Source organism: Molossus molossus, unplaced genomic scaffold, assembly GCF_014108415.1.
Source record: "Molossus molossus isolate mMolMol1 unplaced genomic scaffold, mMolMol1.p scaffold_m16_p_19, whole genome shotgun sequence".
Taxonomy (NCBI): Eukaryota; Metazoa; Chordata; class Mammalia; order Chiroptera; family Molossidae; genus Molossus; species Molossus molossus.
The window spans coordinates 12610355-12625995 of record NW_023425354.1 but is presented as its reverse complement, the minus strand read 5'-3'; positions in this window follow the sequence as shown (position 1 = coordinate 12625995).

Here is a 15641-nt window from a genome sequence, read left to right as displayed (position 1 = left end):
GTTGTCAGCCTCTTCCTCTGGTCTCTGGACCCCAGGACATTTTCCCAACAAAGCTCGTTGAGTGAATAAATGAATAACTGGCTGATTTAATGCAGGGTTTCCCAACCTTGGCATTACTGGCATTTTGGACGTGGTCATTTTTGTCACGGGGCCTGTCCTGTGCAGTGTAGGATATTCAGCAGCATTCCTGGCTTTCCTACCCACTGGATGCCAATGGTACCCCCACTCAGCTGTGACAATTAAACATGTCCCTCTACTCTGGGAGGCAAAATCACCATGGTAGGAAAATCAGTTTCAATGAATGGATGTTGACCTGGGAGCCACATTGCCCAACTGGAGTCTACATCAGGGAGTGAGAGTTCAGTTCATCTTTAACGCTGGTGGAGCGCTCCGCACAGGCTCACAACATGGGGGCTGACCTCTTGAGGCTCCTCAGAGGAGGAAAAAATTCCACCATGCGTTTGCTGTGGAGCATTTCAAGCCCTTAACGACTTGTTACAATGTAAGTACACGAGAGGGAGCTCTAACTAACAAGTTCAACCACGTCTGGGAAACGGCGTTGGAATTGGTGGCTGGACACTCTTGTCCAGTGATGAGCTCAAACTCAGATGCTTGCGTATGCCATCCGGTTAGGACAGCTGAACCAGGGTCCTGGGTGCAGAGACATCTCTAGTCATTAAATCTACTATGAAAGATCCCTGCGAAGGTGGTTTCTTTAGAGAGAGACAAAGGGGATACATAATTAAAAACCCACTTCTGCCCCATAAATAAGTCATAGCAGTCAGAACAGGGTCTTTCCAGCTTCCACGGCAATGGCCCTGCTCTGGTAGCAGCAACGGACTGAGGAAGTGACCCGGGGGCTCCGGCCTCTCCCCAAATCCTCAGCACACTGACTATCAGACTTCGAGGTGGTTAGAAATCATTTAATCTTTTGCCTCCAGCCTGAGTCCATGGCCCTAAAAAGTATAAAATTTTTGTGGCACAACTTTGTGTGTGTATGTGTGTCTATAGCTTTCATCATCTTTTCAAAGGCGTCTAAACCCTATCAATGTTAAGAACCATTAGTTTAATCTAATTTTAACGAATCTGAAGCTCTGAAGTTCAAGTTTCTGCAGCCGGAGCCTGGCAGAGCCAGGAGGCACTCAGCTCTCCCTCTGCCCTCAGGCCCAGGGGGTGGTGCTCTGAGGGGACCTGGAATATGAGGCAGCGAGGTCGTCTGAGGTCAGTAGGGAGCGTGGATCCCAAGGCTCAGAGGGTGGGAGGGCGCTTTACCAGTAGGGTTGCCAGACAAGATATAGCATCCTAGCTAAATGTAAATTTCAGATGAATGCTTTTATAGTATAAGTATGTACCAAATATTACATGGGACATACGTATACTCAACTATTCCTTTATTTGAAATTCAACTTTAACTGGGCATCCTGAGTTTGGGGTAGGTTTTGTTTTCTGTTCAGTCTGACAACCCCATCTGCCTAGGAGTCTTCATCTGGGCAGCAAACACCAAAGCACCAGCCAATGGATATTAATGACTCAGTGTCTGAGACTCAGGCCACGCTCGCCCTGACTTTAGTGGAGGCACAGAGGCCCCTTGCCCGTGTTGGCTCCGTCTGCTGATGTGACCTCAGCAGGCCCGAGGAGTCCCGAGCACTAGATACCCCACATGCCTATGGCCTCTCAGAAGATGACATCTCACAGGTCTTTGAAGAGTAAAGATCAAATTTATTTAATACAACACCCGCCAGGGTGCCTGCAGCTCTGTCACTGAGGCGGATGGAGGGAGCAGTCTCGGTTTGGGGTGCCCACGCGTGAAATTCCACTGGAAATGGCCTCAGCCCCTCACCCGCCCTCTCCAGACACCATCAGAAACATTGTAAGATCTCAGGAGACCATTTCTTTAGCAAGGAATAAATAAAAAAAATTAGTAAGAAAAATATGCATTTTTCTATTAAAAATAATATTTGCTGTAGGCCACCATCTTCCTGCTGTTCAGCCTGCAGCATGGTAGAGAAAGAGAGAGTATAGAGAAACAGCTTAAGAACATCTGTGCTGTCCAACTTCCTTTTCTATTTTGTACAGTGCCCGGAATAAACCTTGTCTTCCAGTTGACATATCGATGGGGTTGCTTCCAAGCAGCTTTGTTTTCCCATTTGTGTTGGGCAAGGTTGCAGAGGGGACAGGGGACAGCTTTCTGGTCAGTGCTATGCACTTCCAAGGAACAAGGACTACCCAGAACTACAGGCCTTTAAAGACCAAAGACAAAGAGAAAAAAACTAGCCCCTAAGCTAGGCCATTTGCTAGAAGCAATCAACTACCAAAAAAAAAAAAAAAAAATCAAACTGCAAAAACAAAACAGGTTCTGTGTTTGAAGGTACTTGGAAAAGTTCTTTATCTCTGTACAAGACAAAATATTCAAGTTTCAAAATATTCCAACAACCTGCTGACTTTGAACCTCCTTCTGCCGCTCTCCGCTCCCGAGGATGCTCCAACCTGGTGGGAGGTGGCTGTGTGGGACACGAACCAGCCCCTCTGGATGTCTTCACACCCAACATCGACGTAGCAAGAGGGCTTTAAGAACTGGTGACTTGGCCTGAGGAATGGCGATGTTCAGCGGGAGCAGGGCAGGTTCAGAAGTAAGTGCACAGAGCTCTTGGAATCAGGAATCGTCTGCTCTTCTTGGAATGTGGATGTCCTCCCGGGGACGAGTGTCCATTCTCGCAGTCTTAAGTTCCATCAAGGGAGCCTTCCGTTCTCTGTGGTCACAAGAGGCAAGATAAGGTATGGTCACACCCTCCAGGAATGAAGACTGGCTGGTGGGGAGGCATGCCAACACGCAGTCAGCATTTCTCAAAGGAACTCCAAAGCACTACTGTCATCTGCTGGCCCCACCTGCCCTGCGGGGACTGCTTCTGCCCACACCCACTTCCCCTCACTCTGTGCCTGCTCTGCAGGGCCTGCAGCCTCTACTCCCCATGTACATGTTGCACATCAGACCACCAGCCAGCTGCCTCCAGCACCCACTGTGCGCCCGCAGTATGTCCCATGGGGGCCACACTCACCCACAGAGGAAGACTAGTGACGTCAAGAGACCTGGCTTCTTGCCCCCGCCCTGCCTCTAACACGAGATGGACCTTCTCTAGCACTGATTTTTAATTTCAAAAATGAAGGCCTGAACTCTGATGATCAAACTTACATGTTTTCAAATTATATGAGTCTGCCTTAAAAAAAGAATGAAATTCTGATAGATTTCAACATGGATCAACCTTGAAAATGTTATGCTAAGTAAAATAATCCAGATGCAAAAGGAGCAAATATTATATGATTCTGCCAATGTGAGGTACCCAGAGTATTTAGAGAGACAAAGCAGAACAGCTGTTGCCAGGGGCTGGGGGACAAGGGGCCTCGCATTGTTCAAGGGGTCCAGAGTTTTCGTTTGGATGATGAAAATGTTCCGTGGGTGGATGGTGGTGATGATTGACCAACAATGTGAGTGTACCTATTGCCACTGAATTGTACACTTAAAAATGGTTAAAATGGACTGGGTAGCTCAGTTGGTTAGCGCATCATCCTAATCTGTCAAGGTGTGGGTTCAATCCTTGGTTAGGGCACATATATCAACCGATGAATGCATACGTAAGTGGAACAACACATCATTGTTTCTCTCTCTCTCCCTCTCTCCACCCTTCTCTCTCTAAAATAAATAAATAAATTTTTAATGGTTAAAATGGTAAATCTGAGGCTATGTATGTTTTGTGACAATAAAAAAAGGACAAAGGTCCCATACGCCTTCCTGCAGTGTTCTCTAACTGCTGCATATGGCATTTATGTCCCCACCCACCCATCAGTGACTGGATCCACATCTTACCCAGGCCGTTCTCCATGCTGAGGATGCAAGAACCTGACACCCCCTCTCCTGCAATTCTATGTCCCAGAAATTATTATTATTATTTTTATCCTCACCCGAGGGCATTTTTTCCATTTTTTGTTCAGACAGAGTGGGAGGGAGAGAGAGAGGGGGAGAGAGAGAGAGAGAGAGAGAGAGAGAGAGAGAGAGAGAAACATCGACGTGAAAGGGACACATCAAGTGGCTGCCACCCGCATGACCCAACCAGGGCCGGGGACAAACTTCAACCGAGATACGTGCCCTTAGCAGGAACCGAACCCGGGTCTCTCTGGACCACAGGCTGATGCTTAACCGCTAAGCCAAACCGGCCAGGGCTGTCCCAGACATTGACAAACAACACTACCATGAGATGGAAGGTGGAAGAGCCCTAATAAAGTGTAGGAGCTCAGAGGTGGTCAGAGGACCCTAGCTGGGCAGTCAGAGAATCACGGAGGGCTTCCGGAAAGTGACTCTGGAGCCAGCCTCCAAGGTGGGGAGGATTTGGGTAAATGGATGGGTTGAGGAGGCAAGAGTGGAGGATGCTGGGAAAGACTGGAATAGAGGGGCCCTGGCAACGAGAGCAGGCAGCACCTGAGTCTGTGACTCTGGACCGTCCGTGGACACAGAGCACCCTACCACAGGTGGGACTCAGGGAGGCAGGAGTGGGATAAGTGGTGGGTATAAGCCAGGGTGGGGCAACCCCGTGGCCACACTGGTTGGCTCCCCAAGGGTGGGCTGAGACAGAGTCCCTGAATTGTTCTGACCCTGCTGGGTCTGAGGAGACTCTGGGAGCAGGATGTAGGTCTGAGGGGCTCCAGCTGGAAGTCCAAGGCTCTTCCTCCTCCTCTGCCAGGAGAGACCCTGGCAAGCGGGCCAAGAGAGCTGTGTTGGCCCCAGGGGGCTGGAGGACCGCCAGCCTTGGCAGCTACCCTCGCCCCACTTCCTCCACTCCATTGGAGGGGTCGTGACCCTGGTGGCCAGCCTTTCTGCAGGGCCCAGACCAAGTCCCTCCCTCCCCAGACACCTCTGCTCTCCCTCTCCAAAGGAAGCCAGTGCTTGGGGAGCTGCTGTCAGACCAGCCCACAGACAGGAAGGGCTGGGCCACAGTCAACAGCGCCTTGAGATCTTGCAGTAAAGGTTAACATGCTCACAGCCAAGGTCTGTGTTTGCCTGCGCTTAAATCAGAGGCCAGCGCCCTGGCCTGTTTGGCTCAGTGGTTAGAGTCAGCCTGCGGTCCAAGGAGACCCGGGTTCGGTTTCTGCTAAGGGCACGTACCTCAGTTGCAGTTTGTCCCCGGCCCTGGTTGGTCATATGGGTGGCAGCCACTCAATGTGTCCCTTCCATGTCAATGTTTCTCTCTCTCTCTCTCTCTCTCTCTCTCTCTCTCTCTCTCCCACTCTGTCTGAACAAAAAAATGGAAAACTGTCCTCGGGTGAGGATAAAAAAAAAAAATCAGAGGCCAGGGGTCAGCCACTCATATACAGCCTCGAAACTGCCCTGCTTTCTAGCCAAAGATCATTTTGCTTCTGACACCCCTGGGATATCTACTTTCTGCTTCTACAGTGTGCCCCTTATGAGCACTTCCCATAAACCAGGTCTGTGCTAGGCGCTCATTTAGTTCTTGCAATAGCCAGGTGTGGGAGTCTTAAAAACCTCCACTTTACAGGCAAGAAAACTGAGGCGCTGAGAGGTTAGGAAAGCTGCCCAAAGTGACATGGCTGATAAATGGCTCCCAAGGGAAAAGTCAAGTTTTAATGGGGATCTCTGACCCTAAGCCAAAGCCCGGCTTTGGTTGAATCTTATGCCTTGAGTAAGTAAGTACTACGTTCCCCTCATGTGATGAGGGCATTTTGAGGCCAAGTGAAGTTCCCCCACCCATGCCCCATGCTGCCAAAGGGTTTGAGGCAAAGAACTTCAAAACAGATCACCAACTAGCTTTTAAATGATAGCTTGCAGTTTGCATAGTACTTGGCACACGTTTCTCACTTAAGAAATTCCTAGTAGGCAGTTATTATTGTTTTTGTTGTGGTCATCATCTCCATTTTACAGATAAGGAAGCTGAGGCTTGAGGATCACCCAAAGATGTCCGGAGAACTAGAACTCACACTCCAGTCTCTTGACCCCAACTCCTGGGCAGTGCCCACTGCAACCTCACTGCCTGCTGCCTCCCAGGAGGGAAGGAGGTGAGCTGTAAATAGCAATGGCCTTTTTTCAGTAAGAAAGCAAAGTTCTCTCCAAGATCCCAAGACCCACACAGGTCCAGATTCCCCCCTTTCATTTAAGGACGGGGTGTTCTCCTTCATTTTATCTGTCTGCCTCGGCCACAAACACAATTTATAAACAAGGCAAAAATGGCAGAGGAAAATGAAGTCAGAATGTGCCATTGAAGCAAGTCAAACAATACTAAATTGGTATTTGGCTAAGTGGCTATCTCATTGTTAGATATTTCCTCCAATATGTTTTCAGAAGCAACGGCCATTAAACAACTGGGAATGATCGCCAGGTTTGATTTCAGGAAGGAAATCCCCTCCCATTTCCCTGCTGGGCAATTCAATTAATTTTCTCCTGACCCTCACCCACCAGCTGATTATTGGGGAAACTATACCTGCTTCTTTTATAAACAAAATGCTTTCACTTAAAGATTCAAAATTCCTTCCCAATGGCTGGGAACCCCTGCTCTCCCGCCAAAAGACTTTAGTATTTTGAAGAGCAGGACCAGCTGTGGGTGGACTGTCAGGAGCACCCTGGGAGCATATTCCTGGGCCCACGGGCCAGTTTCTGGGGAGAGGGAAAGTTCTGTCCATCCTGGAGCTCGAAGCCTTTGTCCAGAGAGACCATTTGGATTGAAGGCAAAGTCAGTAAGTCGGTCCTGCAGATCCAGCAGACCTGCCTTGGGTGGACACAGCCATGTTTACTGCAGCATCTCTTTATCCGGGCCCCACACTGCCATGGAACAAAAGTCTCACTTTCCATTCTTTCAAGGCCATGACGGCTGGGACAGTGATATCACTTCTTGGAGGGAGTCCTGTGTCGCGGGCTGGCCAGCGGGCAGACAGGGGTCTGGAGATCTAAATTCTAGTCCTGGCTCTGCGATGAACCAGCTGGGTCACCCTGGGCAAGCTGTTTGCCAATTCAGGCCTGTTTTCTCACCTATCGATTGGTTCCCTGCCCTTCCAGTGGATCAGTCTCTGAATTCAGAAGCTTGGGTGGGTTTAGGTTAGAAAAAGACATTCATTTCATTCCTTTTGTCCTTAAATTGATAGCTTTCCTCCATAATAAGGATGTCAGCGGCTTCCTGTCCATCAAAGGCATAATGAGTTCTGTTTTATAAGAATTCAGACTCAGGAAAACAAAGGAAGCCTGGGGCCCATTGGAAGGGCTACCAGCAATCTTGCTGAACGTTCTTCCCAGACCTTAAAGAAGCAGTTCAGTGGGGTCAATTCTTCATCTCTGAAGATGCAAGCCGCCCAGTAAGTTAACTCTTGCACTGTTGTGTGGTTCATAAAACGGTTGAGAGTAGGAAGACAGGGGAAGATGGGTCTTTGAACATTTGAACTTGGACGTCTGCATTTCTTTCACACATTCTCACATGCCAAGCAGCAGTTGCCTAGATCCCGTTTCCTACAGGATGACACCTCCTGAGGAAGCGCTCAGTCCTCCATGTGCAAACCCTGCCACTTCCCCGTCACTGGCGCTGGCACCCTCTTCTTCGGTTCTGAGCTGCTTAAAACTGCGCCATCCCTCACGCCTCTGCTCCTGCCCCTCTTCCTACCTGGACCCTGCTGGAACCCGACTCATTCTTCACGGCCCTCCCAAGTGACCCCTTCCTTGGCGAAGAGACGGCTCACCAGGCAGAATGAAGCACCTGTCTTCTGTGGTTCCATAGTCCTTGGTGTAGCTATCAGTACCTTGCTTTCTCATCAGTGATAACTCGCCTGAATCCCTCCTTGGGTGAAGGGCCTGGTGTGTAGGGGTGACTGGCATAGGCTCTCAGAGTTGAAACGAGCTGTTGGATGCCCCACTCCTCCAAGCATACCCTTCAAAACTGCCTTTTTCCCAAGCCCGAACCCTGACCTAGCAGGAAATAGCTAAGTGCCCCAGATTCCCAGTTCTCTGGGAGGAGATTCCCAGGGTCTCTCTGCATACATAGGCTCAGATGTGAGGATGGAAACAGTGAGAGAGAATTTCTGACATCGCAGCTGGCCTGGAAAAGCTGGCTAGTCTAATGACACAATCTCCATTGGCCCAGGGCTCCTGGTCTAAAACCGGACAGTTTCTAAACTGTCCAAACGAGGCCAGCACCGGGGTGTAATTAGTGGGAATGCAGAATCTGGGTGAGTCTGGAAATATTTCACTGTTCAATGAACTATTTTTAAAAAAGTATATAAAATGTGTACTTACAGAATATCTGTTTTCTGTGAAATCTGTAAAACAAAGGGTAACAGGGAGGTGAGAGATGCAGAGAGAGAGTGTTAGGGTCCTCTCACCCTAACATCTCAGGGGCTGAGCCCAGAAAGGAAAGGGGGGGATGCAGGAGGAGATGCCAGACCTGCAAGCTTACTGGGCACCCAGATTTATGGCTCCTTTGCCCAGACAGCTTCCCCTGGGCCCGAGAGCTCCATGAGAGAAGCATATAACATCCCTGGCAGCTCATTTGATATTTAAAAATATATATGTTTTTATTGATTTTAGAGAGAAAGGAAGGGAGAATCGATGAGAGAGGAGAGGGAAACATCCATTGGCTGCCTCCTGTGCGCCCCCTACTGGGGATTAAGCCTGCCACCTGGGCGTGTGCCCTGACTGGAATGGAACCGGCAACCTCTTGGTGCATAGGACGATGCCCAACCAACTGATCCCCATTGACCAGGGCTCATTTGACATTTTAAACAGTTTTAAAAAAATTAGTACCACCTGTTATTTTAGGAAAAGTACTGAAAACTACAGAAAAGTAGAAAGTAGCAGATAAAAAGCATCTCTGGTTCTACTCTTTAAACCCTGTTGACACTTTTTATCTTGTCTGCTACAAGTAGGCTTTTGAAGTTATAATTATACAGTACCTGCCATTTTATAGCCTATTTTTTTCACATAACGTGATTTCACAAACATTTCCTGGTACCTTCTGAAATGTCATCGTTAAACAAATGTGTAACAATCATTCGATGGATGCGCAGTTATTTACTTAACCAGTTCCTCACTTTAATCATTTTGATTCTTTCCAAGTTTTTGCTATTTTAAATAATGCTGTCAGTATCCTCTTTGGATAAAGCTATTTCCCTATTTCTCACTAGTCTGTTCATTCCCAGGGGTGGGATCAGTGGAGCAGACAGTGCAAACATCGTGGATGCTCTCGGCATGTGTGGCCCACGTGCTAGCTGAAGGGCAGGACCGCCACATCCTTGTTCCTGGGGAGCCTCATCTCAGCTGTCGGGAGGCCACTGTCTTCTTGCCAGAGTGCATGGAGGGATTCGGTGGCCCTGCCAGGCTTCAGTGATGCAAATGGCCCTAACCAAATGTCAGGAAGATGAGCGAGCGTGAGGAAGGAGTGAGAACAGGAGGGCGAGTGGTCCCTGCCTGCATTATTAGAGATGGTTTTCACTACAGGAGGCAAGAGAGGGGTATGATTTGCCCCGCTGGACAGGCCCAGGCCCCCACTAGTAGCAGGGTTTCTGAAAGGGCAGTGGCCCACATGTTGGGGCTGACTCCTTTGGACTATCAACATAGACATGGAGACAGAGAAGCCACAGGGACCTCTTGTTACCTGAGGAAGGCCCCGAGGGGAGATGCAGATTTAAATTGGGGGTGGTTGCCCCCAGTGGTGGTGGAGTGATGGCAGGAAGGCTGTGACCCCTCCGGAGTCCTCAGTCTTACTGGTAGAAGTTCTCCAAGGGGCCTCAGTTTCTCCTGGCTGCCCAAGCTCACACCCAGTCCCTTCTGCGTCTTGGGCAGTCTCAGGAGCCATCTGTCACAACCCTTCTGTTTCTGTCCCTAATTTAGAAATATCCTGTTTCCACAAGTCCACTTCCCCCTCGAACCCTGCCTTATCACAGCTCCATTGTGTGTCCCCTCCAGAAGGAACAGGGCCAGGAGTTCCTAAGGGGCCCCTCTGTCCTGGCTGGGGCAGCGGCAGGCGTCAACGGCCAGATGGATAAATCAGTCCACCCTCGAAGTTGAGCCATTGTATAAACTTCCCCACATTGAGCGAGGCCTGCGCAGCACCCACCCCCACCCCAAATCTAACCTGGGAGGATCTGAAGAACCCCATGCTTCCTGCTCCCCCAAAGCCCCAAGGACTCTGGAATGAGAGGAAAGAGGGGAAAAGCCTCAGTCTGTGTTTCCTAATGCAATCTGAACATGGAATGCTACCATTCAAGCCTGCTGATAAACACCAAGTTTATGTACATTTGTAGTTTTCTTTCTGGTTATAGAGGAATCACCACAAAAATAGAATCTGGAGGGCAGTATCCCCCTCCCTCCGGAGTACTTGTTTACCCTCTCGAAGTCCATGCCTGGGGTGCTCTGGGCCTCACAGGATGGGTGAGAAGTGGCCCCCGAGTGCTCTTCCTGCCCTCCCAGAGGGGACATGGCCCCAAGGCCCTCTGTCCTGTTTTCTTGACCAGCTATTCCTGGTTTACTGAATTTCTCCCCCTTAAGAAACATCTGGAAGTCTGGGTTCCAGGCAAAGAGAAAGCAGAAGGTGGAGGCCCAGTGGGCAGATACTCAGATGGGAAGTGGGCTCTGTCTGATGCACCAGTGTCTCAAGCGGGACTTGACATCTCCTCCCAGGGCCTGGGAGAGCCAAGTCACAAGCCATAACTAGGGTAGCTGTTGCTGACGAGAATTTGCAAATAACTGAAAGGGAACGAGAACTCTGGAAAATCTCGAGTGCTAAATCTGCAGATCTAAACCACAAGGAACATCTCAGCATTTTCTCCAGCCCCCTAAGAAACAGAAGGTTACAGAGCTGCAGAAGCTCTCAATGTGGGTTCTTTCTGGTGTAAGTTTTCTAGTTCTGAGAACCTCCTCCCTCCTTCTCTAACCCTAATGTATAGCCCAAAACCATCTAAAAGTTGGAAAGGGCAGAAGCTCAAAGACCAACACGTTTCCTTGCCTTGGACTAGGAGTTAATTGCTGGGAAGAGAAGTTAGCTGGACTATATGTCAGCACAATGGTAGGCTCTGACCAGGATGGCAGACTATGTCAGCACAATGGTAGGCTCTGACCAGGATGGCAGACTCACATGACCGTGGCCATGACTTGGCAACAGACATGGAGTTGGAAGAGATGTCCTGCTTCTTCTATTTTATTTTTAAAAATCCTTACCTGAGGATATGTTTATTGATTTGAAAGAGAGAGGGAGGGAGAAAGAGAGAGAAACATCGATGTGAAAGAGAAACATTGATGAGTTGCCTCCCACACACGCCTTGAATGGGGATCAAACCTGCAACCTAAGTATGTGCCCTGACTGGGAATCGAACCCACAACCTTGTTGGTGTACAGTTGATGCTCCAACCAACTGAACCATTGGTCAGGGCCCCCTCCTGATCATTTTAAAGAGCTTACCTGCCCACCACAGCCCGTCCTTACCCACCAAGGGCCACACATACTCCCGAGGGCACTGATGTGCTCACAGCAATTCTATATGGGTCAGGGGCATTTTGTTGAGAATTAATGAGAAAACTAACACTGGAGGAAGAAGCGAGGGCTGGGGACCTGACAGGGTAGAGCTGAGACCCAACCCCAGGTCTCCATCTCCTACACAGGAGGTTTCCCATCAGGTGCACAGTACAAAACCCATTCAGGCAGGACTCTGGCCAGTGTCAATGCAGCAGAAACCCAGTAAGCTGGTCCTGAGATCTCCAACTTAATTCATATTTAAAGGGGATACTCAGGCTTAAAAGTAAATACCTGTGTGGTCTTGGAGTCGAGGGTGGATAAAGGATTAGAACTGGCTCCAAGGGACCCAGGGAGTGGCTCGTAGAAGTGACTGACGGCCCCTCCTCACCCACATGTTCAGGGGCATGCTTTTGGTCTGACTAAGGCATAGACCAGGGGTGGGAAACCTTTTTTCTGCCAAGGGCCATTTTTATTTTTATCCTCACCTGAGGACATTTTTCCATTTTTTGTTCAGATAGAGTGGGAGAGTGGGAAGGAGAGAGAGAGAGAGAGAGAGAGAGAGAGAGAGAGAGAGAGAAACATCAATGTGAAAGGGACACATTGAGTGGTTGCCACCTGCACAACCCAACCAGGGCCAGGGACAAACTACAACCGAGGTACGTGCCCTTAGCGGGAACCGAACCCAGGTCTCTCTGGACCACAGGCTGATGCTCTAACCGCTGAGCCAAACTGGCCAGGGCCATTTGGATATTTATAACATCATTCTTGGGTCATACAAAATTATCAACTTAAAAATTAGCCTGCTGTATTTGGTCAGGCTAATTTGATGAGACGTGTGATGTTAGCTGGTATTGATTTCAGGGCCTTATATGGCCCATGGCCATGGGCAGGATATTTCCCACCCTTGGCATAGACAAATGACTGTCGCTTCCAAATACCAGGACATTGAGATTCTAAATGTTATCATTGAAAGGCAACTTAAGAGCATTCTTTCACCTGGCCAGTGTGGCTCACTGATTGAGCATCGACCCATGCACCAAGAGGTCACTGGTTCAATTCCTGGTCAAGGCACATGCCCAGGTTGTGGGCCCAATCCCCAGTGGGGGGCATGTAGGAGGCGGCCAATCAATGTTCTGTTATCGATGTTTCTATCTTTCTCTCCCTCTCCCTTCCTCTCTCTCAAAAATCATTAATAAAAAAAAAAAAAAAGATCCTTCTTGTAACTACTTCATTGGACAGATAAAAGGGCTGAATTTAGTCACATTCAAAGAGATGCAGAGTAGCATGGTTGTTGCTAGGGGCCGAAGAGAGAAGGGAGTTATTGTCTAATGGGTATGAAGTTTCCATTTGGGAAGATGGAAAACTTCCGGAGACGGAGGGTGGCAATGGTTGTACAATATTATGAATGGATGTGATGCCCCTAAAACGTACACATAAAAGTGGTTAAAAATGGCCCTGGCTGGTTTGGCTCAGCGGTAGAGCATTGGCCCACGGACCAATGAGTCTCGGGTTCAATTCCGGCCAAGGATATGTACCTCAGTTTCGGTTTGTCCCCGGCCCTGGTGGGGGTCATGCAGGAGATAACTAGTCGATGTGTCCCTCTCACATCGATGTTTCTCTCTCTCTTCCTCTTTCCCTCCCTCCCACTCTATCTAAAGATAAATTGAAAAATATCCTCAGGTGAGGATTTTTTTTAAAAAAATGTGGTTAAAATGGCAAGCGTTACATGTACTATATCACAGTTAAAATAAACTGCTGAGCTTAGAGACTGAAGCCAGGATTACAAAGACCTGTGCCTCCCTGGGCCTAGAGACCCCCACACTCTTCAGCCAGCAGCCCGGCACTGCCCAGGTCTTACCCAGACCCCGCCCTGGGGCTGCTGCTTGGTGGCAGGCCTACCCAGTGCCCTTTTGCTTATCTAGAAGAGCAGTTTGCCTCAGGGGAAAAGGGGGTTTAAGAGCCAGAACTACGCCCTGTGAGCCAGTTCCCAAAATAGCCAGCCCTGAAGCGCTGCCCGTTGGAAGACGCTGGGGAAATGAGAAATTAAGGTGGGAAGAATAAAACATTAAGAAGGAAAAGTTAGATAAGACTCAGCTCTGCCCTCAGTCTGCACAATGACCTGTCCAGAGAACCATCTCCTGACCAGGGCTGTTATTTTATTGTGGGTCACTCCTCCACTCCACACACACACGCACACGCACACACACACACACGCACACACGCACATACACACGCACACACGGTTATCTCTGCTCTGAGCCATCCCTGCAGGATGCTGGGGAGTAGGAAAGACCTTACCCCTTCAAACAAAAAGCAGGGCAGAACTTAGAGTGATACAATCAGAAGGGAGCTCAGAGCATCTAGACGGTGGTTCTGAAAGTGTGGTCCCCAGACCAGCAGCAGTGGCGGGTGGGAACTGGTTAGACGTGCAGGTTCTCAGCCCTGCTCCAGACCTACTGCATCGGGAATGCAGGAGGTGGTGCCAAGCCACCTGTGTTTGAACAAACCTGGAGAACCCCTGACCTACATTTGAGCCCATGTCCCTCATTTCACAGAGGTGACCGAGGTCCGGAGAGGTCCCATGCCTCACCCAGACCATACTATGCTGTTACTCTTAGCTTCTGAAGGACCAATAAGTGAGCTGAGGATAATGTGGAAACCAAGCAAACAAACAAGCTGGAAAAGGTAGAAGCAAGTGACCTGGGCCCCAAGGCTAAGGCGACTAGATTCAATTCTTATGTAGGCCTCTTGGCTAAGGCGACTAAATAACTCTATTTATATCATCAATGGACCTTCCTCGATATGTTTTTCAATAATAGGTTAATTACCACTAGAAGTAAAGAAACTTTGCCTAAGATTATAGTTGCCCCATGTGTGGGGAGGCATTTGCAGTTTCCAGTACCGGTAACTGCAGGCATTTGCAGTACTCCTGAGCCTGGCAAATAATGCGAATTTTGACTTCTGTAATTGCTGTCACATCCACTATTGTCACATCCACTGGTTCTCGGGGGGGGGGGGGCACGCAAAAGGAGGATGGGGCTTCTGTCTTTAAAATTGGATGAGCAAGAAGAATCACGGCTGCTGATCTGAGGGGAGACTATGCCCCCCTGCAGCCCGCAGGCAGAACAAAGTGCTCCTTTACAATTTGGCTGTGTGTCTCTGGTTATCTCACTGACGCATTATACCACAGTCCATTGGTCTGGCAACACAGAGAGGACATGTGAGGGGTCTACAGCCAGGCTCCCGGCCTTCCAGTCCTGCCCCACCACTGCTGGCCTTGGGACCAGGGCGGCTTATTTATCCCCTGGGCCATTTCCCCATCTGTACAGCAGGAGTAATAATAGAGCCTCCATCGGCCTTATGATGATTTTGAGAAGTGAGCATCTGACAGTAAGAGAAAAAGAAAGAAAAAAAAAGAGGAATCAACCAGGACCTGCAGCCTCCTCTCCCTGAGCAGCTGCTGGGCGGGAAATGCTCAGAAACAGGAACTCCCCGGCTTCCAGGACGGGAGCCTCCAGGAGGGGCGGGGCCTCACTGGCTCTCACAGCAGCTCTGTGGTTTTGGCTACAGGACCCAGAGCTTTGGGCAGGAGTCAGCTGCCAGGTCAGAGACCAGATTCGCAAGGGATCCAAGCCCTACTGACCCCTGAGAGCCCAGATGGCACAAGGAGAGTGTCCTGGCCTGGGAGTCGGGGGATGGCTTTAGTCTCACCCTGGGCACTGAACTCTCAGGACTCCACATCCTCTTATATCTTCAGCCAAAACAGACTGCGTGCTCACCACATGGTAGAGATAACACTGACTGTATGCTTGGGAAGGTAACTAGGACCATCTCCCCTGACCCTATCTCACCCCCTTTTCTCATTTAAACCCATATCCATGTAACAGCTGAAGAAATCAAGCCTCAGACAGGTTAGGTATCTCAGTCGAAGTCACACAGCTGGTAAGTGGCAGTACCAGGGAGGGGTTTGATGATTCCCAACAAAACAGGGCCCTTCACTGCCTCAAATCCCTCCCTACAGTGTTGGGTTCGCACGGTGCCTATGGTCCATTCCAGCCCAAGGCCAGAGGAGCAGTCACAGTCCAATAGCCTGGCACTGAGGGCCAGCCCGGGGACCCTGAGAGAACTCATGTGAACAGCCGTCTCA